The sequence below is a fragment of the Symphalangus syndactylus genome, chromosome 4 (assembly GCF_028878055.3).
Source record: "Symphalangus syndactylus isolate Jambi chromosome 4, NHGRI_mSymSyn1-v2.1_pri, whole genome shotgun sequence".
Lineage (NCBI taxonomy): Eukaryota > Metazoa > Chordata > Mammalia > Primates > Hylobatidae > Symphalangus > Symphalangus syndactylus.
Window position 1 is genome coordinate 143,111,693 of NC_072426.2, and position 25,662 is coordinate 143,137,354.

Sequence of the window (25,662 nt, forward strand, 5' to 3'; positions counted from 1 at the left end):
TGGCAGTGATTGCCACACCTAACACCAAAATTTATTGCATTTACCAACACAACTGTTAGAGTAACTGTCTAATGCTTGTCTTCCCACTAGATGGTAGACACTGTGGGGCCGGGTCTTTTTTTTTGCTGTTGTATCTGCAGCATCTAGCACAGTGTCATGTATGTAACGGCTGCTCAGAAAATGAGCAAATTAAAGCAGAGTCTCAGGAACTATGACAAAGTTTACCTGAACATGTAAATGAGATGTCAATGGAGGGGACTTTTCATTTACACCTTTTCGGATCTGAAGCTTTTCAGCTGAAAATAGGTAGATTGGGTATCAGGATTTCTGAGCATCTTGCAGCTCAACCAATCAAGGCAGGCAAACATTCACTTAATAAGCTGCTCTGGCCAAAGCTCATTCTTTCATTTTAAGAAATACCGTCCCTGAATTACAAGCAGCATAAACACCATCCCAGAGTGACACTTTGAATGAAACATTAGAGCTGACTGTGTCCATATTAACCCCATAGGCAACAACATTCATCCCTGTCCTCTGTTGCTGTTCTTCTCCTCCACTACTGTAGCAAATATACAATATATAATGTAGTAAATAAATGTGCAGCAAATAAAACGACAGATAAGTTGACCTAACTCTGGATTGCCAATGGCTTTTTAGACCACAAGAGGGAGCTGTTTAAACTCTTGTTAACAAGGAAACAATTGAGCGAGAAGAAATTTGGCAATCCTAAGGTTGGCCAGATGGGCACCTATTTATATGATATTGACTCTGGAATTCCATTTATTTTTAAGCTACAAAAGTTTTAATTCTTTTTATCTGCAATGTAATTAGCATTTTAAATAGTGATATTAAAGGTAGTGAGTTGTTTTTGCCTTAAAATCTAATTTTAAGTCTCATTTAACTAGTTTGGAAAAGTGTAAATATTTAATTAAGGGACAAGGAGATGAAGACTACTTTCATACTAAGTCTGTTTCCTAAATACTTACTAATAAACTCATGAACAAATAAGCTTTTTAAAAAATACTGTTTCTTTCAATAGTCTATAAGGTCTTAAATATTTAAATATGTGTGCAAATCAGATTTTTAAAAAAGATATACACAAACGATGACTTGAGAACTCCTTTCTTAAGAATGCTGCAGTCTAATTATAGACACATTTACATACCATGAACCCAGTTATATGACAGCTGCCCTTGCCAACCCTCCTGGTCACCCTGAGAATTAATGCAGTTAAATTATCTAAAGGGACCTGACCCAAGGGCAGAGTATGTTTTTCTACAAAGGGGCCAGTGAGAGGGCACATTGGTGGGAGTCAAATGACCAATCATAATAACGGTAGTGACATTCCTGGAGTGTTCATACAGGCCAGGCACTGTGCTTAAAGCACCGTACATGGACTAGATCATTAATTCCTTCCAAAGCTGCAAGGTAGCTTCTACTACTGTTTTTATTTTAGAGATAAGAAAACAGAAGGGTTAAATAACTTACAGAAGATCACAGAGCTATTAAGAGGGAAAACCAGGATTTGAATCCCCCTGCAGAGGAAGGCTCACTAAATGTGATTCTCCTCAACTGGTAAGTCTGACTGTGAGCTAAAGCATCAGGCCTCTGGGTGAAATGCTTCTTTTCCTGCAATGGGCCAAATCTGTACATTGTTATCTTCATTTTGAACAGTGGGATTCTGCCAAGATTCTCTTCTTCCCATTAAATGTTTCATCCTAAGAAGGGAGAGAAAGCTTTTGTCGTTGTACGCTGGGCACCGTATCCAGGATGATTGTCAGTGAATAGGAAATGTGTTAAAGATGATGGTTTTCTGCTGATTCACTTCTGTGAAGTTAAGACTTATGGGAATACAGACAAACTTATCTGAATGACAGACATCACTTAATGTTAGAAAGGAAGCCAGCAAAATGTTCCAAGACAGAGGACTTCTAAAAAATTCCAACAGTTTACCATAGTGGTCCTAGAACCTAAGTGTGTTTTGAGTAAATATTCAAACATGTCCTATGAGCAGAAACATAAATGTCATCTTCCTGGCTCATGGTGGGACCATGGCCCATTTGTTATAGGGGAATTAGGAGGTTAAGAATCCCCTTGCTAATGATTATCTATTGCCATTCTGCATTTTCTCCTTACCCTACCCTCAGTCCTCTTCCTAACTGGGATCTTTAAATACTTAGAAAACCATGCTGGGCCAGTGCAGTGGCTCATGCTTATAATCCCAGCACTTTGGGAAGCTAAGGTGGAACCAATTGCTTGAGCCCAGGAGTTCAAGATCAGCCTGGGCAACACGGCAGCATCCTGTCTCTACAAATAATTGTTTTTAAAAATAGCCAGGCTTGGTGGCACGCACCTGCAGTCCCAGCTACTTGGGAGGCTGATGTGGGGTGATCACTTGAGCCCAAGAGTTCAAGGCTACAGTGAGCTATGATCACACCACTGCACTCTAGTCCAGTCTGGGCAACAGAGTGAGACCCTGTCTCCAAAAAAAAAAAGAAAGAAAGAAAAAGAAAAGAAAAAGAAAACATTGCTAATATTTATTATTGTAGTATTTATGAACAAACAACATTTCTGAATATAAAAATAAATGAGCCAGTTCTCATCCTTTAACCTTTTGTAATGTGTCCTCAGGTCTCCACTCAAATTTGTCTTGTAAGTCAGGCACAGAATTCGAGAGTTTTTAAGAAGCACTAAAAGTCATAGTGCCTTAGGATTCCTACATTTTATCTTGCTAGCCCTTTTAATTTCAGTGGTTGACCAAGAACAGCACCAGGGCCGGAATGTGACATGAAATTGACTTTAGAAATGTGTATTAAAATATGGCAGCAGGAGTGAGAAGGTTCTCTGGAAGTAGGAGTAGGCATGAATCTCAGGCATTCCTTCCCTACAGGGTTGCCAGTTTACATACAGGCTGTCTGGAATGGTGGCCCGTGCCTGTAGCTACTGGGGAGGCTGAGGTGGGAGAATTCGCTTGAACCCGGGAGGCAGAGGTTGCAGTGAGAGGAGATCGCACCACTGCACTCCAGCCTGGGGGATGGAGTGAGACCCTGTCTCAAACACACACACACAAAAAGTAAAAATAAATATAGTCTGTCCAACAAACTTGAATTTTGGATAAACAGACAATTTTGTCAGCCTAAGTGTTTTCCAAATGTTACATTGGAGATACTTGTATTTAAAATTATCCATTGTTTATCTGAAATGCAAATTTAACTGGATGTCTTGTATTTGTATTTGCTGAGTCTGCCAGCCCTTCTCTTCCCTTCACTGATCACATGGAGCTTAGTGGTTAAGAGGATAGGCCCTGCATCTGGACCACTCAGAAGTCTTGCTAGCTGTGTGAATTTCAGCAAATTATTTAGCTTCTCTGTGCTTAATTTTCTCATCTATAAATGGGGATAATAATAGAACCAATTCACCTTCTAGGTCTGTTGTCAGGATTAAATGATTTAATGCATCCAACCACTTAGTAATTGTCTCAGTCCTTTCAGGCTGCTATAACAAAATACCACAAAATGAGTAATTTGTAAACAGTAGAAGTTTATTTTGCACAGCTCTAGAGGCTGCGAGGTCCAAGACCATGGCACCCAGTAGATTTGGTGTATGGTGAGGGTCTGTCCCATCGATGGCACCTTCTTGAGGCATTCTCACATAAGATGCCTCACGTGCCCCCTTCAACTTCTTTTATAACAGCACCGATCCATTCATGAAAGCCAAGTGTTCATGACTCAATCACTTCCTAAAGGCCTCTTAATACTATCGCATTGGGTCTTAGGTTCTAACCCATGAATTTGGGAGGAACACATACATTCAAATTATAGCAGTAATTGAGTAAATACTCAACAAACATTAGCTATTATTATTATTACTTTTAGAGATGTTCCTCATATCTAAAGTACTCAAATTTACATTATTGTGGCAGCTATTTTGAGAACCAAATGAGATGGTGTACTGACAGCATTTGGCATAGAGTATTGCCTTCCTTAACCAAAATAGCTACACTTCTATGAAGGTTTGTGTGTCGTCAGAACCCTTTCTTTCATTTATTTTAAGGGATTGTAGAAGTCTGAAGATGCAGCACTTTGCGCTATAACTACTGAGGATGGATTTTTGAAAAGTCCCTGGAAAGAAAGAGAAACAGAGGATTTAGCATATAGCTTTCTTCTCAACATTCTGATTACGGACATTTGTGGTTGAGCTTATAAATCTTATACATTTATTGAAAAATTCTGAGTCCTGGGAGAGTAAGTGATTTGGCCAAGGTCAAGCCATTCCATGGTATATCAAAAAGTAGGACCTATTTCTTGGGTGGGTGAGGCTTGAAGGCTTGAGGTGTGGAGAGAAAAAAGCCTCTTGTTGTCCGTGGCCATTTGACTGGCTTTTGTGCCTGTGCCCCACTGGCCCTCACTCTCTCAAACTCCAAGAACTCTGACTTCCTCACAGGGGATGGTGGGAAAGGGGTGTGGCACTCCCTCTTGGGGGCATGAGTGTGGCAGCCAGGTAGACAGCTCCCCAAGGCTCCTTTGGGAGTTAATGAATCCTTCCCAGTGGCTCATTCACCCCCAGGGAAGGCCTTGAGTGCTAGAGAGAGTAGTTATTCATGTAGAGCCCAGCTATATCAGAGGAACAGTGGAATATAAATTCAAGATCTAATAATTTTTATTATCTATTAACAGCTGAGATATTGAAGGTCCCTAAACACTGGAATCTGCAGTTCCTGAGAGCTATGTGTGTGCAATATTGATGAGACTTCCATCCTGTCATCAATTTTCAAAGTTGGAAATCATTAGAAACCGGACAAAATGAAATAGAATTTTTCTTTCTGTCCTATTATCTGCTCCAAAGATTTCTCTGTGGGGCTATCCAAATAGAGCATACCTATTTGCCTATTTCAAGCAAAGGCCAGATAAGAAAAAAAGAAAGCCCAGAGCATACTCTTTGAACTGAGCTTTGTCTAGAGAGGAAACCAGGCAGGGATGAAGAGCAAGTCCAAATATAGACTTTACCTGGCCCTTAGGGATGTAAGAGTGCACCAAGGTTAGAACCACAATATATCAGAACTGGAATGTGGCATAGACAGCTGATACATCTAATACAACCTGTCAGTTTACAGGCAAGGAAGCCAAAGCCCACAACAGTCTGGAGACTTCCACAAGGCCATATGTCCGGTTGGAGGTGGAACTAGAATGAGAACTTTGTTCTTTTGTCCCCCTGACTATTGTTCGTTTAATTAATTAATTAATTAATTAATTTTAGAGATAGGGTTTCTCTGTGTTGCCCAGGCTGGAATGCAGTGGTGCTATTGTGACTCACTGCAGCCTTGAGCTCCTGGGTTCAAATGATCCTCCCACCTCAGCCTCTCAAGTAGCTGGGACTACAGGCATGCACCACCATGCCCAGCTAATTTTTAGTTTTTTTGTAGAGATGGGGTCTCACTCTGTTGCCCAGGCCGGTCTTGGACAGCTGGCCTCAAGTGATACTCCTGCTTTGGCCTCCCATAGTGCTAGGATTACAGATGTGAGCCACCAAGCCTGGCCTTACTGTTGGTTTTGTGAGAGGACTGTTGCCATCCTTTTACAAGTGCCAAGCTAAAAGTTGCCAAAATCTCGAACCTGACAGAGAGGAGGAGCTGGAGGAAGCATGCACCACCCTTGCAGGGCTGAGTGTAACTTTAGGAAATGGGGAAATGATTGGGACTGTACTTCAGATGCTCAAATGCCTGAAGAGTCAGGGTGGTTTTGAGTTTCGGTTTATCTCTTCTGTGAAGTGTGTACATGTGGGTGATGGACCTGATAGGAGGAGGTGGGGACAGGGAAGGAATCAGTGGACACCACCCAAAATGAAACGAAGCCTAGGATGTGAGTCTTCCTGCACAGTGTTTGTGAACCAGTTGGGGAGGTCCAGTCCCATGCAGAATCATGAGATGATGATGACTCACTGTATTTTAGGTAACCAATTGCTAAACAGTGTTTCAGAATCCAAAGTGTAACCTGTCTTTCTGATCCTTGGGTGAACCAGCTTCCGTGAGTCACTCCAGCAAGGAAAACTGTTTTACTTCATTAAGATGGCATGTGTGGCCTCTAGAGAGACTGGAGTCTTAACTGTATAGTGTTTCTATTTAACAGAAGATGAAACAACAGTAGTTTGCAATTTTTTGCCATTTCAAAATTTTCATTCAGAAACTGCTGTCATATGGTTGTTGTCCCAGGAATAGACTACGAAATATTTTCCTAGTAGCATTATAGTCACAACTGCTATATTTTCTTTTTCAGTCAGTTTTCAGATGTCTGGTCTTTCCTCTGTCACGTCTTCCAGTGCCAGACATTTATTTGTAATATGCCTCTTTAGTGTCACATTAATAATAATTGAAGATGCTATGCTGTCTGCTCTGTGCTCGCAAAGATGAGAAAGACGGGGCATTTCCCAGAAGGAACACACCATCTACTGGGGCTGGCGGTGGGGAAGAAGTAGAGGGAATGGGAGAAGGAGGTGATGAGACAGGATCATAGATCCTTTACCTCAAGGCAAGGTACCAGTAGTGCCAAAGGAGAGTACCCCAGCATGCTATGTGTGTGAACTGGAGATGAAATCCAGTTAGGGGCAGCCTTAAGGAAAGAAAGAGAGGAATTAGAAAAGACTGCATATATTCATAGAAGGTGGCATTTGAACAGGTCCTTGAAGACTGAGTCGGCACAATGTTGCAAAGCTGAGAAGGACATCAGGGCGGAAGGAATAGCCCAGTTTGGTTGAAAGTAGGTTACTTGAGGGAGTTGATAGAGATAAAATTGAAAAAATGTTCTGAGAGAACTTTGGTTGAGAAGGAGTTTGGTTTTCAGTTGACGGGCAATGGGAAAGCCTTGAAAATCGCTGAGCAGAGGCCCAATATGCAGTCAAATAACTACCATTGTTTTTCTATGTGACATTTTTATTGGAAAGAAACAAATGGCAAACAAGCTAGCTGATGTGGTGATCTTATTTAAGTCAAGGAAACTGCATTCTGACACAGAACTAACTACATCTTACCTCTTATACTTTCTACATGTTTGTCACTTTATATATAAACGTTTTTCATATTAATGGCCTGAGAGGCTGTGAAGTACTAACTGAGAGAATCCTCAAAAGAAGATGTATGCGACAACATGGATGAATCCCAGAGGAATCGTGCTAAGTGAAAGAAGGCAGATTCAAAAATTTACATACTGTGTGAATTCATTTATATGACATTCTAAAAAAGGCAAAACCATAGAGAAGTAAAACAGAACAGTGGTTGCCGGGGGTTAGGGATGGGGGAAAAGATCTGACAATCTTCAAGAGGAAATAATTCTTTAGAGTTTTAGAGTTGTTCTGTATCCTGTTTCTTTTGGTGGTTACAAGAAGCTATGCATGTGTTCATAGAGCTTAACATCAACATTTGTACTATAGGTAAATTTAAAACACAAATATAGAAGGAAAAGAAAGTTCAATTATGTTTAGATAATGTTTTTTATGTCTAATTCTTCAAAAACTGGTAATCTCTTTTAGTATGTATGGCAAGTATGTACATAGATATATTTAACTATATATATCAATGAATAATAAATTATCTTACTATAGCTATAAAAGAAAGCCTACTATGTTTTCTCAGATATTCAGGGACTTTATTAGAGATCCCACTGTCCTTGTGGTATTAAATAGATATGACATTTGTGAATAGTATATTAATTGTTTTTACAGTGACTACTCTTGAAATATTTCATCTTCTAAGATTTCCTTACGCATTCTTCTTCCAATCTTGTTTGTGTTTGAAATGTGCTTAATAAAGTTTTTTATTATAATCATATTAAATGTAAACCTCAAATCAGCCTGGATCTCACAGATTTTGATTTAGTGATGTTCAAATAAATGAAGTTATCTTTTGAAGTATGGTTGTCACGAATACTTTTCTCTCAGCAGAGAATCTCAGTGATAGGTGACTGTGTTTTCAAAGTACAGTTATTGCAACACATAATCCAAATCAAAGTCTCAAACCACATTGTCAATGTGCTGAGGATGGAAAGTAAAGGGCTTTGTTGTTTATTATAGCCCAGGATAAAAAGAGGGACTGACCTATTGTAGATTACAAGTTCCAAAATTATTTCATTCCATGTTTCCTTTGAAGCTTTTTTTCTCTTACTCTAACTCACTGTGTGTTTTTGACTAAAATAGTGGTTGATGCTTCTTTTAAAATAACACATTGCCTTTTGACTTAAACCTGTGTTTAACTCTGTAGAATAATAGGTTCCTGGGGCTGAGTGTCGTGCTCCTCAACTCCACCACGTTTATAGTCTACCTGTTAATAGGGGTGGTGCTGCCCACCAGAAAGGGGGCCCCTACCAAATCTAACTTCTCTTTAGAGGCAAAGGGCTGCAGCCACAAACCACATGAAGTCCTTTCGTGGCATGGGATGGAATGAGCAGTTTGAATGTGCATTGGTGTTTTTAGTTCCATTCTCATGGATGGCTGTCACTGATGATAAAGGCAATATATGTTGTTAGAGTTATTTTTAAATTAGTAAGATTTGGTAGATGAGATTTCAGCGTCCTTAAAATGTTCCAGCACACTGACTTCATCAGACATAATTGGAACATCTTCACTTGTCAGCTGTATTTCCATTGCATAGTTCCTCATTTCTGCCTGATTGCCATTGGGCCAAACTCTGTCTGAGCCTTCATTATATTCAGACTGCTCCTGTTCTCTTTCCTCCATATACACAGTTGAAGAACTGACTGACAAGGCAGATATATTAAAAACTCTCTAATGGATTATTATTGTTCTCAGGATAGAATCCAAAATTCCCAACTGGTCTCAAAAGTCTGGAGACCTTGCTCATTCTAGCAGCTGCGTTTCTTACTGATTTCATTCCCCACCTTAGTTCTTCCCGAGAGCCTTGGTACATGTTCCCTCCACCTGGAATGCGCTTCTTCCTAGACTGCTCTTTCCTTCCCAATCTTCAGAAGCCTGTTTCAGCAGCCCTCCCCAGAGATGACATCCCAGAGCCCTGAGTCTGAGTCAACGTCCCTTGGTATGAATACCTCTTATTTCTCCTTAGTAGCACCTGTCAAAATTGCAATTGAGCAATTAGTTATGAAATTATTTGTTGATTGCTTTCCCTGATAGAACTGGCCCATCTTCTTGGGAACATTTCTGTCTTATCCCCTGGTGTTTCTCCAGAGCTCAGCCGAAAGCCTTGTTCATGGTGTTTGTGCAATGAGTATTCATTGAACAAATAAATGAAAGACCAAGGCAACCATATTGAATGAGCAAAGTGGCAAAATGAGAATCAGCACAAGTTGGTTCCATTCTGCACGTGAGTTGTGGCCGACTGCCCTGTTACTACTTGAGACTGTCATTACAGCGGTTGCTACTTGGGACCATCATTACAAGACTGAACGAAGGGATGAACATAGAAATGAAAACCTAAGACAAAAGTAACTATTTTAAAGGAAGGATAACGTGGGGAAGAAGAAGAGAGAAGACAAGAGAGAAGAAGAGAAGAAGAAAAGGGCTCCCTGCTTCTAGTGAGCAAAGGCAGCCGCCCTGAGCTTCTACAGCCCTTTGCATTTATTGGGTAGCGAGAGCAGGGAGGAGGAGGTAACGACTGGTCAGCTGCTTAATTGATTACAGGTTAATATTATTACTAACAGGCTTCAGATGTACCTAATCACAAGAAACACTGCACTTGGGGTGTGACTGCCCTCAGCATTCCTTCTGGGTGGCAGGTGCAGTTTGTCAGTTTGGCAACATCCTGCGTTCATGAGAACAGTTTGCTGTTTACTCATATAGCCTCCAGTGGTATATTGAGTTGATGATGGCCATCACTCTCTCGGCCTCCAGCAATCAGTGGTCCTCAAACCATACTATGCACATGCATCACCTGGGGAGGCTCCATTCTCAGAAACACTGATTTTATACATTTGAAGCAGTGGCCAGGAAGTTGCATGTGTAATGGGCATCTTGGGTGACTTTGATGCAAGTGTTTGAAGACGATTCTTTGAGAAACACTGCTGTGAAATGATGATTTCACATAAAACCAGCCCAAGGTTATTTTAACACTGCATTCATGCAGACTCTTTGGATATGGTGATCAAATTCAACATCACCATCTTGGAAACAGATTTACAACTTAGAGAAAATCAAAAAAAATAAACTTCTTATAACTGAGTAGTAATTAAAATGTGGAAATATTTGAAAAACTATTCATGATAAAATTGAGTTCAAATGCTTTATCTAAATGGTAAGTAAGCTTATGATGCTGTTCAAACTAGTAAACCCACGAATGCTGGTAAACATATATAAATCAGTTATGATGACAAAAGACTAATTTTCCCAAATTAATCCTTTATTTTGTTTTATTATTTTTAAATGAAGGACCAATACAGATAATGAATATAGAGAAAATACACGTTCATATAAAGGCACATTAAATCAGCCCTAGCTACCTCAGTTGATGTTCTCTTAGATTTTTACTCTATACTATATATTTATTTAATATGATATATTGAACATAATGTTATGTGATATAATTGTAGTATAATGTTGTCTTGCCTTAGATGAATAAACTCCATAAGTTCCAGGGTAGGGTCTAGGGCAATTTCCCTGGCCTACAAAAGTGTTCAATTAATATTTATTGAATAGGTATTTACTCATGTATTTTAACTCTCATGCAATTCTCCTCCACACCCAGAAGTTAGAAGAAAATTAGTAACAAACAAATCTTCACATACCAAATTAACCCTTTGTAGAAAACCCAAATAGCAGCCCATTTCTGCTTCTATAACAAAATACATCAGACTGGGTAATTAATAAATTAAAAAGCTTTATTTATCCAGAAAGCTGTTCTGAAGGCTACATAGTCCAAGATCAAGGCAAAGGTGGATTTGGTGTATGGAGAAGCTTACTCTCTGCTTCAAGATGGTGCCTCTTGCTGCATCCTCACATGGCAGAAGAGATGAAGAAGAAGATGAAGATGAAGAAGAAGATGATGAAGAAGAAGAAGATGAAGATGAAGAAGAGATGGCAGAAGAAGGTGAAGATGGTGCCTCTTGCTGCATTCTCACATGGCAGAAGAGATGAAGAAGAAGATGAAAATGAAGAAGATGATGAAGATGAAGATGAAGAAGATGATGAAGAACAAGAAGAGATGGCAGAAGGAGATGAAGATGGTGCCTCTTGCTGCATCCTCACATGGCAGAAGAGAAGAAGATGAAGATGAAGAAGAAGAAGATGAAGGTGAAGAAGAAGATGATGAAGAACAGATGGCAGAAGAAGATGAAGATAGTGCCTCTTGCTGCATTTTCACATGGCAGAAGAGATGAAGAAGAGGAAGATAAGATGAAGAAGAAGATAATGAAGATGAAGAAGAGATGGCAGAAGAAGAGGAAGATGGTGCCTCTTGCTGCATCCTCACATGGCAGAAGAAATGAAAGTGCAAGGCAGCTCTCTGAGGCCTCTTTGGACTTTAATCTCATTCATGAAGGACTTTAATTTCATTCATGAAGGTGGAGCCCTCATGGCCTAGTCACCTCCCAAAGGCCCCACTTTTTAATATCATACCTTGGTGATTAGGTTCCAACATATGAATTTTGCAGGGACACATACATTCAAACCATAGCACCGAGTCTTCCCCTCCCTACCTCAATAGCGTGGGCAGCAGAGACATACACAGTTCTCCTTAGCAGCCATCAGTTCATGTCTCTGCTGTCATTTCTGGCACATCAGTGTGTGTTTTAGGCAGGATGACAGTGGCTTTATACATTTTTCAGTATGATCACCTAATTTCACATTAGGTGATGGTGACTCAGAATCAATGTGAAAAGAAAAAATTCAGACTCAAAAGATGATGGTTTTCACTCTTTGTTTAAGTTTGTTCTACTTGTGCCCAAACCTGATGCTGATTGGATTCTCTGTGCTTTTGCTTTAATCGGATAATGGAAGGGGAAGAATAAGAAGAATATGACCAAGGGAATGTGCTGCTCTAACTGGTCTGTGTTTTATTACATTTTATTTTAGAGGTGCCATAAATGCATTTTCTTGGCTCTCATGTCTTTTTGAAAACTTTATACATTGTAACTGTCTAGGAAAATTACCACCTTATTTAAATTAAGTATCCTTAAAGAGATCAGCCTTTATGATGATGAAAGGCTCCTTTTCCCACATGAATCCCTTATTTTGTTTTATTATTTTTAAATGAAGGAAAATATGGATAATATAGATTTTAATATAGATAAAATACACATTCATATAAAGGTACATTAAATCATCAGCTCTAGCTATCCCAGTTGATGTTTTCTTAGATTTTTACTCTATCTGTATCATACATTTGTATAATATATTTAACATAATGTTAACTCTATTAATATATTAATATATTATAGCTCTCCAAGCTAAAGTCCATGCAGCAATTATTGCTTCAGAGATTCCAGGGAAGTTACCAGGTTTGTCAGTTCTTTGTACTAATAATCCTGTTCTTGGACTCAGTGTCCAATTCATTCTGTGTCGCCTGCTGGTTGTGGGTTGAGTTAAAACCAGTTGGAAGAACAAAAATGGCATTAAAGATTGTGTTTAAATTGTCATTGTGAATATCTTTATTTTACTTTTGTGTTTGAGGCTTCAGATTCTGAAATAACACAGTTGCTTCTAAAACCATTGGCTCTTCTTTTCTTGGACTTCCATATCAATGCCCAAGACAGTACCTTTTTTTTTTTTTTTTTTAGAAGATAGTGAATTTTTTTTTTTTTTTTCAAGACAGGGTCTTGCTCTGTTACCTAAGCTGCAGTGCAGTGGTGTGATCATGGCTCACTGCAGCCTCAACCTCCCAGGCTCAAGCAATTCTCCCACCTCAGCCTCCTGAGTAGCTGGGACTACAGGTGCACACCACCACACCAGGCTAAGTGAAAATATTCTTTATATTCCATTAAGAGTCTTTTCAATACCATGATCTCTTTTATTTAGTTGCAGACTTGTCATGGAAATGAAGGTGTCATTGGTCATGTTCAATGATTATCCTCAGTTAAAAGTGTTCAGGTATCAGTTTATCTATATTGATCTTTTGGTTAGTAGCTGTTTTCAATATTTCAGATAGTGTTAAAAATCACTGAAGAGACGATCTAGCAGGGTGTGGCATTCAACAATTCTGAAAGAATAAATTTACCATGTCCCCTGCCACAAAAACTGTCCTGTTGAATTTCCGGGGTCATGGCCGCCCCACTGGCAGCCTGTGAGTCTTTCCCGTTTGCTAGAGAGATCAAAAGCTGAGGTGGTGGTAGTGGTGGTAGTGCAGGAATAAGCATAATTCTCTTATGCTACAGGAAGTATGTTCAGCATATATATGAAGCTCTCTTACTGGCCAAACTAGGTGTCCTGGGGTTGGAGCTTATCACATAAGCCCAGGTGTCTGAGAATGAAAGACCTGGGGCTTGACTGAAGCAATTTTGCCAACAGGGAGCTATCCAAGGTACTAACCTCTTTCATCAGCACTTGCTGACCGGGTAGCATGTAGCTGCTCTCCTGGCAGTGACACGGCCATTTTTTCAGAAAGGAGCCAGCCCTGATTGCCTAAACCAAGTTCCATCCTGCTTGACTTGGTCTGACCTATGCCTGGCCTGGCCTTTCCTAACCTCTGTACCTCACCTAACCTCTATACCTCACCTAACCTGTGCCTGTTGTGGCCGTGACATTGTCTGCTGTGACAACTGCCCCAGCTATAACCTAGACCAAGCTTGTCCAACACACAGCCTGTGGGTTGCATGCAGCCCAGGATGGCTTTGAATGTGGCCCAACACAAATTTGTAAACTTTCTTAAAACATTATAAGATTTTTTGTGATTTTTTTTCTCATCAGCTATCATTAGTATATTAGTGTTTCTGTATTTTGTGTGTGGCCGAAGACAATTCTTCCAATGTGGCCCAGGAAAGGAGGCCAAAAGATTGGACAGCGCTGACTTAGACTAATGGTTCTGAAACCTGGCTCAGCATCAGGGTTACTGGGAGACATTGTTAAAATAGCATGAATCAGAATCTCTAGGAGTGGGGCCTAGGAATTTGGGGACCGCTATCCTAGATTAATTTCTTGGCTGTTTTACCATGTTTCCTGGAAGAGTTGAGTCTAATTCCTCTTGTTTTTCTTTTCCACTGAATGGAATGTAAATTGTAGTGTTTAAATTTTTCAGAATGAATAAACAAATGATGATATATCCATACAATGGAACAGTACTCAGCAATGGAAAGGAGCAAACTATCGATATGCTCTACACAATGGAGAAATCTCAAATAATTATGCTGACTGAAAGAAGTCATACAAAAAACTAAACATATTGTATAGTTGAATGTATATAACATTCTATGACATGCAGAGTAATCCATAGTAATAGAAACCCAGGGATGGGTTGGCAGGTGGCAGCACAAGAGAACTTTGTATGGGCTGGGTTATGTTCATTTCCTTTATCCTTTTTTTTTTTTTTTTTGAGACGGAGTCTTGCTCTGTCCCCCAGGCTTGAGTATAGCATGATCTTGACTCACTGCAACCTCTGCCTCCCGGGTTCAAGAGATTCTTCTGCCTCAGCCTCAAAGTAGTTGGGATTACAGACGTGCACCCCTACACCTGGCTAATTTTTGTTTTTGTAGTAGAGATGGGGTTTCACCATATTGGCCAGACTGGTCTCAAACTCCCAACCTCAAGCAATCCACCCGCCTTGGCCTCCCAAAGTGCTGAGATTATAGGCGTGAGCCACAGCGCCCAGCCCATTTCCTTTATTCTAATCATTATTTTATGGGTGTACACACACATGAAATTATATCCTTTAAGCAATTTCTTATGTATTGAATGTCAGCTATAACTCAATAAAGCTGTTAAAAATAAATAAATAAAAGTTTCAGGGAGATGATTGGATAAAAGTGTATTAAAAATCCTTATGCTATTAAAAACATGGAGGTTCTTCAAAAAATTAAAAATAGAATTACCACATGATCCAGCAATCCTATTACTGGGCCTATTTCCAAAGGAAATAAAATCAGTATGTCAAAGAGCTATCTGCATCTCATGTTCACTGCAGCATTAGTCACAGTGGCCAAGATCTCTTAGGAACCAACCCAAGTGTCCATCAACAGATGACTGGTGAGGGCTCACAGGGAAGAGAGAATGAGCTCCTCTCTGTATGGTGGCTGCAGTATGCTGGAGGTGCCTGTGACATGACTAGGCCCCTTGCTCCTTCCCCAGCCCAAGGGCAGTAACAGCAGTATCTGTACTACTGCAGTTGCAATGGGAGAGGGGCTATGGTTTGTCTCTAGGGTTTCTTCCCCAGAAAATATAAAGCCTCCACCAACTGAAGTGTTCAGGCAGAGGCAGGGTGGTTGTGCTAGGAGCCCAGTTTGAAAGGCCTGCCCAGTGAGGTATAACAGAAGCAGGGACATGCGGAAAACAGTCTGGCCACTTTTCCATAAGGCAGCCATGCTGTGCTGGGGGTTGACTAAGTCCTTAATCTTTTCACTCCCTCTCGAGCCTGAAGGGAACAGAGGAGGAGAAAGTTGCAAAGCAGCAAAGGTAGTGGCTTGCTTGCTACTACTGGGTGCTCCATCCCAGGGAAGTGCAGAGTAGCTGCTGGCCTGAGAGCCCAGATGGAGATGGGATGGCTGAGATCCCACATCGGGAGGCTCTGCCCAGTGAGGAGTAGTAGGGACACGTAGCCACGTGGAAAACAGTGTGGCTACTTTTCCTAAGGCAGCAAAACTGGTGGGCCTGCCTGCTCCCTCTAGGAGCTCTGTCCCAGGGAAGTACCTTCTACCCTTCACCAGGCAGGGCCCTCAGCCTGGGCCCATAGAGCAGCTGTCCCACCCCCAAGTGAGCATTTCCACTGGTGGTGGCTCTGAGTTTCTCTGGGGTGGAGCTTCCAGAGGCAACTGACAGCCCCTCTGCCACTACCACTGCAGTGGTTCTGCCCTTGCTGCCCTCGTACGGGGGAAAAGGATGAAGAGCCTGAGAGCTTTACTTATACCATCAGCTGCAGCTGCCCTAAGGAGAAGAGGGCAGCCTGTCTTCCCTGTAAGCCTTGTCCCTGCTGTTTGTCCCCAGGCAGAGCCTCCTGGCTTAGGCCCACAAGGCAGCCACTGAAGTCTGGGCCAATTGCACGGATTGGTCATGGCTCTGCATTTCTCTGGATTGGAGCTTCAAGAGACAAGTGAAAGGCCCTCTGCCATTGTGCCAAGGTCCCTGACCTGAAGCTGGGTAGGGAACGTAAAGGCTGAGCTCACCCCAGGGCTGCAATGTGCAGCCCAGGAGTGCCAAGCCTAGATCTGCAGCCAGCACTCAAGTAGGAGAGGAGCTCATACTCTCAGAGCACAAAGAGGGAGCAGAACTGCAAATGTGAGGAAATACAGAGGAGCCATGTGGCTCAGCAAGAGCCTGCCTATCAGCCATCACGCTTAAGCACCATCTACTGGATCACAGCCCAATTGCAATACCAAAAATGCTTTGCTGATATACCCCCATGAAACCAAGGACAAGAATTCAAATAAAGACCCTGAACAAAGCCTTGGGCCTCTGAAAACACCCAGAAACAAAGGCAACTGACCACACACTAATTACACCACAGCTACAGGAAAACCAGCCCACACAGATGAGAAGGAACCAGTGCAAGAACTCCAGCAACTCAAAAAACCAGAGCATCTTTTTACTTCCAAATGACCTCACTAGTTCCCCAGTAATGGTTCTTAACAAGGCTGAAATGGCTGAAATGACAGAAATAGAATTCAGAATGTGAATCAGAATGAAGATCATCAACATTCAAGAGAAAACTGAAACCCAATCCAAGGAATCTAAGGAATAAGAGAAAATGATACAGGACATAAAAGACAAAATGGCCATTTTAAGAAAGAACAGAACTGGTCTGATAGAGCTGAAAAACTTACCTCAAGAATTTCATAATACAATCACAAGTATTAACAGAATAAGTGGTCAAACTGAGGAAAAGAATCTCAGAGCTTGAAGATTCGTTTTCTGAAATAACTCAGTCAGACAAAAACAAAGCAAAACCAATAAAGAATTAAAAAAAAAAACCTCTTAGAAATATGGGATTATGTAGAGACCAAATCTATGACTCATTGTTGTCCCTGAGAGAGAGGGACAGAAAGCAAGCAATTTGGAAAACATTTTTGAGGATATAATCCATGAAAATTTCCTCAACTGTAATAGCGAGGGCAACATTCAAATTCAGGAAATGCAGAGAACCCCTATGAGATACTATACAGGATGATCATCCCTAAGACACATAGTCATCACATTCTTCAAAGCCAAAATGAAAGAAAACATGTCAAAGGCAGCTGGAAATAAGGGGCAGATCACCTTCAAAGGGAACCTATCAGACTAGTAGCAGATGTTTCCGTGGAAACTCTACAAGCCAGAAGAGATTGGGGCCCATATTCAACATTCTTAAAGAAAAGAAATTCCAACCAAGAATTTCATATCTAGCCAAACTAAGCTTCATAAGTGAAGAAGAAATAAGATCTGTTTCAAACAAGCAAATGCTAAGGAAATTTGTTACTACCAGTCCTGCCTTATAAGAGGTCCTTAAGGGAGTACGAAATATGAAAAGCAAAGATCATTACCAGCCATCACAAAAAAACACTTAAGTATATAGACCATTGATACTATGAAGCAGCCACACAATCAAGTTTGCGTAATAACCAGTTAACAACATGATGACAGGATCAAACCCACACAAACTAATATTATCCTTGAATGTAAATGGGCTAAACGCCCCAATTAAAAGGGACAGAGTGGCACATTGGATAAAGAAGCAAGACCCAACTGTACACTGTCTTCAATAGACCCATCTCATATGTAACGATGCCCATAGGCTCAGAGTAAAGGGATGGAGAAAAATCTACCAAAGAAATGGAAAACAGAAAAAAGCAGGGGTTGCTACTCTAATATCAGACAAAACACACTTTAAACCAACAACAATTAAAAAAGAAAAAGGAGGGCATTAAATAATGGTAAAGGGTTCAGTTCAATAAGATGACCTAACTATCCTAAATATATATTCATTCAACACAGGATCACCCAGATTCATAAAGCAAGCTCTTAGAGACCCATGAAGAAACTTAGACTCCCATACAATTATAGTGGGAGATTTCAACACCCCATCTACAGTATTAGACAGATCATCAAGGCAGAAAACTGACAAAGAAATTTGGAACCTGAGCTTGATACTTCACCAAAAGGGCCGAACAGATATTTACAGAACTCTCTACCCCAAAACAACAGAATATACATTCTTCTTATCTGCACATGGCACATACTCTAAAATTGACCACGCAACTGGACATAAAACAATCCTCAGAAAATTTAAAAAAAAAAACCTGTCATACCAAACACACTCTCAGAACACAGTGCAATAAAACTAGAAATCAATACTAAGAAAAGCACTCAAAATCATATAGCTACATGGAAATTAAACAACCTGCTACTGAATGACATTTGAGTATATAATGAAGTGAAGACAGAAATCAAGGAATCCTTTGAAACTAATTAGAACAAAGATATAACATACCAGAATCTCTGGGACACAGCTAAAGTGGTGTTAATAGGAAAGTTTATAGCACTAGAGACACACATCAAAAAAATTATAAAGATCTCAAATTAACAACCTAACAACTCAACTGGAGGAACTAAAACAAGAGCAAACCAACCCCAGAGCTAGCAGAAGATAAGAAATAACCAAAATCAGAGCTGAACTGAAAGAAATTGAAATGTGAAAAATCATACAAAAAATCAATTAATCCAGGAGTTTGTTCTTTGAAAACCTTAATAAGATTGACAGAGCACTAGCTAGACTAATAAAGAAAAAAGAGAATATCCAAATAAACTCTATCAAAAATGTCAAAGGGGACATTACCACTGACCCCACAGAAATACAGCTAACCCTCAGAGACTACTACAAACACACAAGCTAGAAAACCTAGAAGAAATAGATAAATCTTGGAAACATACAACCTCCCAAGATTGAACCAGGAAGAAATTCAATCCCTGAACAGACCAACAATGAGTTCTGAAATTGAGTCTGTAATAAGAAGTCTTCCAACAAGAAAAATCTCAGGACTAGACAGATTCATAGTCAAATTCTCCCAGATGTATAACGCTGATGCCACTCCTACTGAAGCTATTTTTAAAAATTGAAGAGGAGAGACTCCTCCCTAACTCATTCTATGAGGCCAGCATCATTTAGATACCCAAACCTGGCAGAGATACAACAAAAAAAGAAAACTTCAGACCAACACTCTTGATGAACATAGGTGCAAAAATCCTCAGCAAAATGCTAGCAAACTGAATCCAGCAGCACTTAAAAAAGCAAATCCACCAGGATCAAGTAGGGTTTATTCTTGGGATGCAAGTTTGCTTCAACATACACAAATCAATAAATGTGATCCATCACACAAACAGAACTAAAAACGAAAACCACAGATGACCATCTCAACAGATATAGAAAAGGCTTTCAGTAAAATTCAAAACTTCATGTTAAAAACTCCCGACAAATTAGGCATTGAAGGAACATACCTCAAAATAATAAGAGCCATCTATGAAAAACCCACAGCCAACATAATACTGAGTAGGCGAAAGCTGGAAGCATTCCCCCTGAGAACCAGAACAAAACAAGGACACCCACTCTCACCACTCCTAATCAACCTAGTCCTGGAAGTCCTAGTCAGAGCAATCAGGCAAGAGAAAGAAAAAAAGGCATCCAAATAGGAAGAGAGGAAGTCAAACTATCTTTCTTCACAGATGATATGATGCTATACCTAGTAAACCACATAGTCTCTGCCCAAAAGCTCCTAGATAAACAACTTCAGCAAAGTTTTAGGATACAAAATCAACGTACAAAACTCAGTAGTATTTCTATATACCAACAATGTTGAAGCTGAGAGCCAAATCAGAACACGATCCCATTCACAATAACCACAAAAGGAATAAAATGCCTAGGAATACAGCTAACCAGGGAGGTGAAAGATCTCTACAATGAGAATTACAGAACACTGCTCAAGTAAATCAGAGATGACACAAGCAAATGGGAAAACATTCCATGGTCATGGAAAGGAAGAATCAATATTATTAAAAATGGCCATACTGCCCAAGGCAATGTACAGATTCAAGGCTATTCCTATCAAACTACCAATGACATTCTTCACAGAACTAGAAAAAAAAACTATTTTAAAATTCATATGAAACTAAACAAGAGCCCAAATAGCCAAAGCAATCTTAAAGCAAAAAGAACAAAGCTGAAGGCATCACATTACCTGACTTCAAACTATATTACAAGGCTACAGTAACCAAAATAGCATGGCACTGGTACAAAAACAGACACACAGACCAATGGAACAGAATAGACAGCCCAGAAATAAAGCCACACACATATAACCATCTAATCTTCGACAAAGTTGGCAAAAACAAGCACTGGGAAAGGACTCCTTATTCAATAAATGGTGCTGGAATAACTGGCTAGCCACATGCAGAAGATTGAAATTGGACCCCTTCCTTATACCATATACAAAATTAACTCAAGATGGGGGCAGACTAAGTTGATCTTCCAGAGTGACTGTCTCTTCCAGAGTGGGCCACAGAGTGCAGGCATTGCTGTGCTCCAGCTCCTCCGGGCCTGTGTTGCCACACTCCATACTGCTATGAGCTTCTTCAAAAGTTTCCCACTGTCTGGGCCAGTGGAGGGGCTCCTGTAGCAGCAGTCAGACACCAAGGCTGTGGTGAATGGGAAGGGCCTCAGCACTGGTACCCTTTACATTGCTGAGAGCCACCTGTCTTGGTTAGATGGCTCTGGATTAAGATTCTCACTGGAATACCCCACCATTTGTTTACATACATTGTCCAGGGACCGAAGTGACTATCTAGGAGAGCATTTGTATATTATGGTGAAAGCCAAATTTGAAGAAGGATCAAAAGAATCTGTTGCTGATGAAGAAGAGGAAAATAGTGATAATGATGTGGAACTATTACTAAATTTAGATTTGTGCCTAGTGATAAATCAGCATTGGAGGCAACGTTCACTGCAATGTGTGAATGCCAGTACTTGCATCCAGATGCTGAGGATGAAGATTCAGATGCTTATGATGGAGAAGAATATGATGTGGAAGCACAAGAACAAGGACGTGGGGACATCCCTACATTTTACACCTACGAAGAAGGATTTATCTCATCTAATAGCAGAGGGCCAAGCCACTTTGGAGATTAGAAGGAACGCTTTCTCAGTCTGTAAGCTGCCAGTATCATATGGCTGGGGTCAGGACAGAAGATTCAATAAGAGATGATGAAGCTGGGATGGAGGCGGATACCACACCAACAGTTGCTGGACAGTTTGAGGATGCAGATGTTGATCACTGAAAATGATTTATGCAGGTTTAAGATTGGCCTCCTCTGTGGCTTTCAGATATAGGTACATCTTATAAATCAGGAACAAATACGAAATTCCTTGAGGAATTTGGTAAATCTAACAAAACATTGGAGGTCATGGGGCCAATTTTTTCTTCTCTGTATACTTTCTCTCAAGACAGCTCATGGTTTAAAAACCCATTAACATGATATCAGTACCATGCTGTTTTGGTTACTGTAGCCTTGTAGTATAGTTTAAAGTCAGGTAGCGTGATGCCTCCAGCTTTGTTCTTTTGGCTTAGGATTGACTTGGCGATGCGGGCTCTTTTTTGGTTCCATATGAACTTTAAAGTAGTTTTTTCCAATTCTGTGAAGAAAGTCATTGGTAGCTTGATGGGGATGGCATTGAATCTATAAATTACCTTGGGCAGTATGGCCATTTTCACGATATTGATTCTTCCAACCCATGAGCATGGAATGTTCTTCCATTTGTTTGTATCCTCTTTTATTTCATTGAGCAGTGGTTTGTAGTTCTCCTTGAAGAGGTCCTTCACATCCCTTGTAAGTTGGATTCCTAGGTATTTTATTCTCTTTGAAGCAATTGTGAATGGGAGTTCACTCATGATTTGGCTCTCTGTTTGTCTGTTATTGGTGTACAAGAATGCTTGTGATTTTTGTACATTAATTTTGTATCCTGAGACTTTGCTGAAGTTGCTAATCAGCTTAAGGAGATTTTGGGCTGAGACAATGGGGTTTTCTAGATATACAATCATGTCATCTGCAAACAGGGACAATTTGACTTCCTCTTTTCCTAATTGAATACCCTTTATTTCCTTCTCCTGCCTGATTGCTCTGGCCAGAACTTCCAGCACTATGTTGAATAGTAGCGGTGAGAGAGGGCATCCCTGTCTTGTGCCAGTTTTCAGAGGGAATGCTTCCAGTTTTTGCCCATTCAGTATGATATTGGCTGTGGGTTTCTCGTAGATAGCTCTTATTATTTTGAGATACGTCCCATCAATACCTAATTTATTGAGAGTTTTTAGCATGAAGGGTTGTTGAATTTTGTCAAAGGCCTTTTCTGCATCTATTGAGATAATCATGTGGTTTTTAGACATAGATCAATGGAACAGAACAGAGCCCTCAGAAATGATGCCGCATAGCTACAACTATCTGATCTTTGACAAACCTGACAAAAACAAGAAATGGGGAAAGGATTCCCTATTTAATAAATGGTGCTGGGAAAACTGGCTAGCCATATGTAGAAAGCTGCAACTGGATCCCTTCCTTACACCTTATACAAAAATTAATTCAAGATGGATTAAAGACTTATATGTTAGACCTAAAACCATTAAAATCCTACAAGAAAACCTAGGCAATACCATTCAGGACATAGGCGTGGGCAAGGACTTCATGTCTAAAACACCAAAAGCAATGGCAACAAAAGCCAAAATCGACAAATGGGATCTCATTAAACTAAAGAGCTTCTGCACAGCAAAAGAAACTATCATCAGAGTGAACAGGCAACCTACACAATGGGAGAAAATTTTTGCAACCTACTCATCTGACAAAGGGCTAATATCCAGAATCTACAATGAACTCAAACAAATTTACAAGAAAAAAACAAACAACCCCATCAAAAAGTGGGCAGAGGACATGAACAGACACTTCTCAAAAGAAGACATTTATGCAGCCAAAAAACACATGAAGAAATGCTCCTCATCACTGGCCATCAGAGAAATGCAAATCAAAACCACAGTGAGATACCATCTCACACCAGTTAGAATGGCCATCATGAAAAAATCAGGAAACAACAGGTGCTGGAGAGGATGTGGAGAAATAGGAACACTTTTACACTGTTGGTGGGACTGTAAACTAGTTCAACCATTGTGGAAGTCAGTGTGGCGATTCCTCAGGGATCTCGAACTAGAAATACCATTTGACCCAGCCATCCCATTACTGGGTATATACCCAAAGGACTATAAATCATGCTGCTATAAAGACACATGCACACGTATGTTTATTGCGGCACTATTCACAATAGCAAAGAGTTGGAACCAACCCAAATGTCCAACAACGATAGACTGGATTAAGAAAATGTGGCACATATACACCATGGAATACTATGCAGCCATAAAAAATGATGAGTTCGTGTCCTTTGTAGGGACATGGATGAAACTGGAAAACATCATTCTCAGTAAACTATCGCAAGGACAAAAAACCAAACACCGCATGTTCTCACTCATAGGTGGGAATTGAACAGTGAGAACTCATGGACACAGGAAGGGGAACATCACACTCCGGGGACTGTTGTGGGGTGGGGGGAGGGGGGAGGGACAGCATTAGGAGATACACCTAATGCTAAATGATGAGTTAATGGGTGCAGGAAATCAACATGGCACATGGATACATATGTAACAAAACTGCACATTGTGCACATGTACCCTAAAACCCTAAAGTATAATAAAAAAAAAAGAAAAAAAAAAAAAAAAAAAAAGATTTTAATGAAAACAAAAAAAAAAATAAAAAAAAAAAAATAAAAACCCATTAACATGCTAATAATTCCCAGACTAATACTTTCTGGCCTGACCACTTCACTGAGTTTTAGACATGGATACCCAATTGTCTACTTGACATGCCCACTTAGATAACTAGTAGGCAGTTCAAACTTAATATGTCCTATACAGAACCTGTAATTTCCCCTACCGACCCCATTTCAGCAGAAGGTGCCACAATCCTTCCTGTTACTCAAGCCCCCAACCTAGGGACAATCCTTGGTTTCTCTTTTTTCCTGATTCCCCATAGTCACTCCATCATCAAGTGCTATTCAGTCTATATTCAAAATATATCTCATACCTGTACATCATCAGCTCCTGCTCAGATTCTTTTTATTTATTTTTTTAACTTTTTTTTTGGTAGAGACAGGGCCTCGCTGTATTTCCAGGCTGGTCTTGAACTCCTGGCCTCAAATGATCCTCCCAATTCTGCCTCCCATGTGTTGGAATTATAAGCATGAGCTACTGCTCCTGGCCAACTCCTGCTTAGTTTCTTGCAGTAACTTATAAATTGCTTTCCTTGCTTTCACTCTTGCCCCTACAATTCATCTTCTATACGGCAGAGTGATCTTTTTAAAAGTGTAAATCAGATCATGGCCCTGCCTCCTCTCCTGAAAATTCTCCAGTGACTTCCCGTCACAAGCTCCTCACCATGGCCTCCAAGGCCTTCCATTAGCTGTCCTGGCCCACCTCTCTGACTTTTGCACTTCCTGTTTTCTCACCCCTGTACCTTGAAGTATTTGGTCCTTTGTTATTTAGGTTTAATGTCAAATCTACCCTCTCAGAAAAACTATTTAAAAACAATTTTTTTTAGGGACAGGGTCTCACTCTGTTGCCCAGACTGGAGTGCGGTGGGGAGATCACAGCTCACTGCAGCCTTGAACTCCTGGGCTCAAGTGATCCTCCTGCTTCGGCCTCCCAAGTAGCTAGGACTACAGGCACACACCATTGCACCTGGCTAGTTTTTAAGTTTTTTGTAGAGACCGAGTCTTACTATGTTGCCTAGGTTAGTCTTGAACTCCTGGCCTCGAGTGATCCCAACTTGACTTCCCAAAGTGGTAGAATTACAGGCCTGAGCCATCGTGCCTAGCTGACCTCTTTTTGTTTTCTTCAAGGTACTTACCACTAATTTAAGTGATTGTGTTCATGTATTTGTTTCCTAGTTCAGTGCCTAACATTCCTCACTGAATTGTAAGCTCCAGAGAATAAGTTCCCTGTCTATTATTCAACTGCTTATGCCCATTGCCTACATTAGTGCCTGACTCACGGTGGGCTCTCATTGAAACGGTTCAATGAATGAATGAATGATCTGCCCATTGTATGCATGTTCTTTGCACCAAGGCCTGGCTTTTTATGCAAATAAGAACAATACATGATGCCGTCTGTACCTTCAGGGGAGGAGCAGTTTGGTAGAGTGGCAGAGGCAAGAGCTCTGGAGCTCGACAGACCTGGGTCCTGAGACATGGCTCTGTGAGATGGGTGACCTTGGACCTCCGAGCCTTTCTGAATTCAGTTTTCTAATCTATAAAATGGTAATAATTTTATCTACTTCTAGAGTTTTTACCGTAACTTTTTTCCTGTTTTAACGCTATTGAATAGAGTAACTTTTATAGAATTCAAGTCCAATTTATATTAGCAGAAGTTGTATCTGCAGCTTACAAACAGTATATCATCACAGCAAAGAATACATGCATGTGTATATGTTCCTCTCTTTAGATGTGTG

General features: G+C 40.4%; 1 pseudogene; it reads left to right on the forward strand.

The window, feature by feature from the left end:
• Positions 1 to 20,687: 20,687 nt before the first annotated feature.
• LOC129481233 (methylosome subunit pICln-like) lies at positions 20,688 to 21,416 on the forward strand (annotated as a pseudogene).
• Positions 21,417 to 25,662: the final 4,246 nt, after the last annotated feature.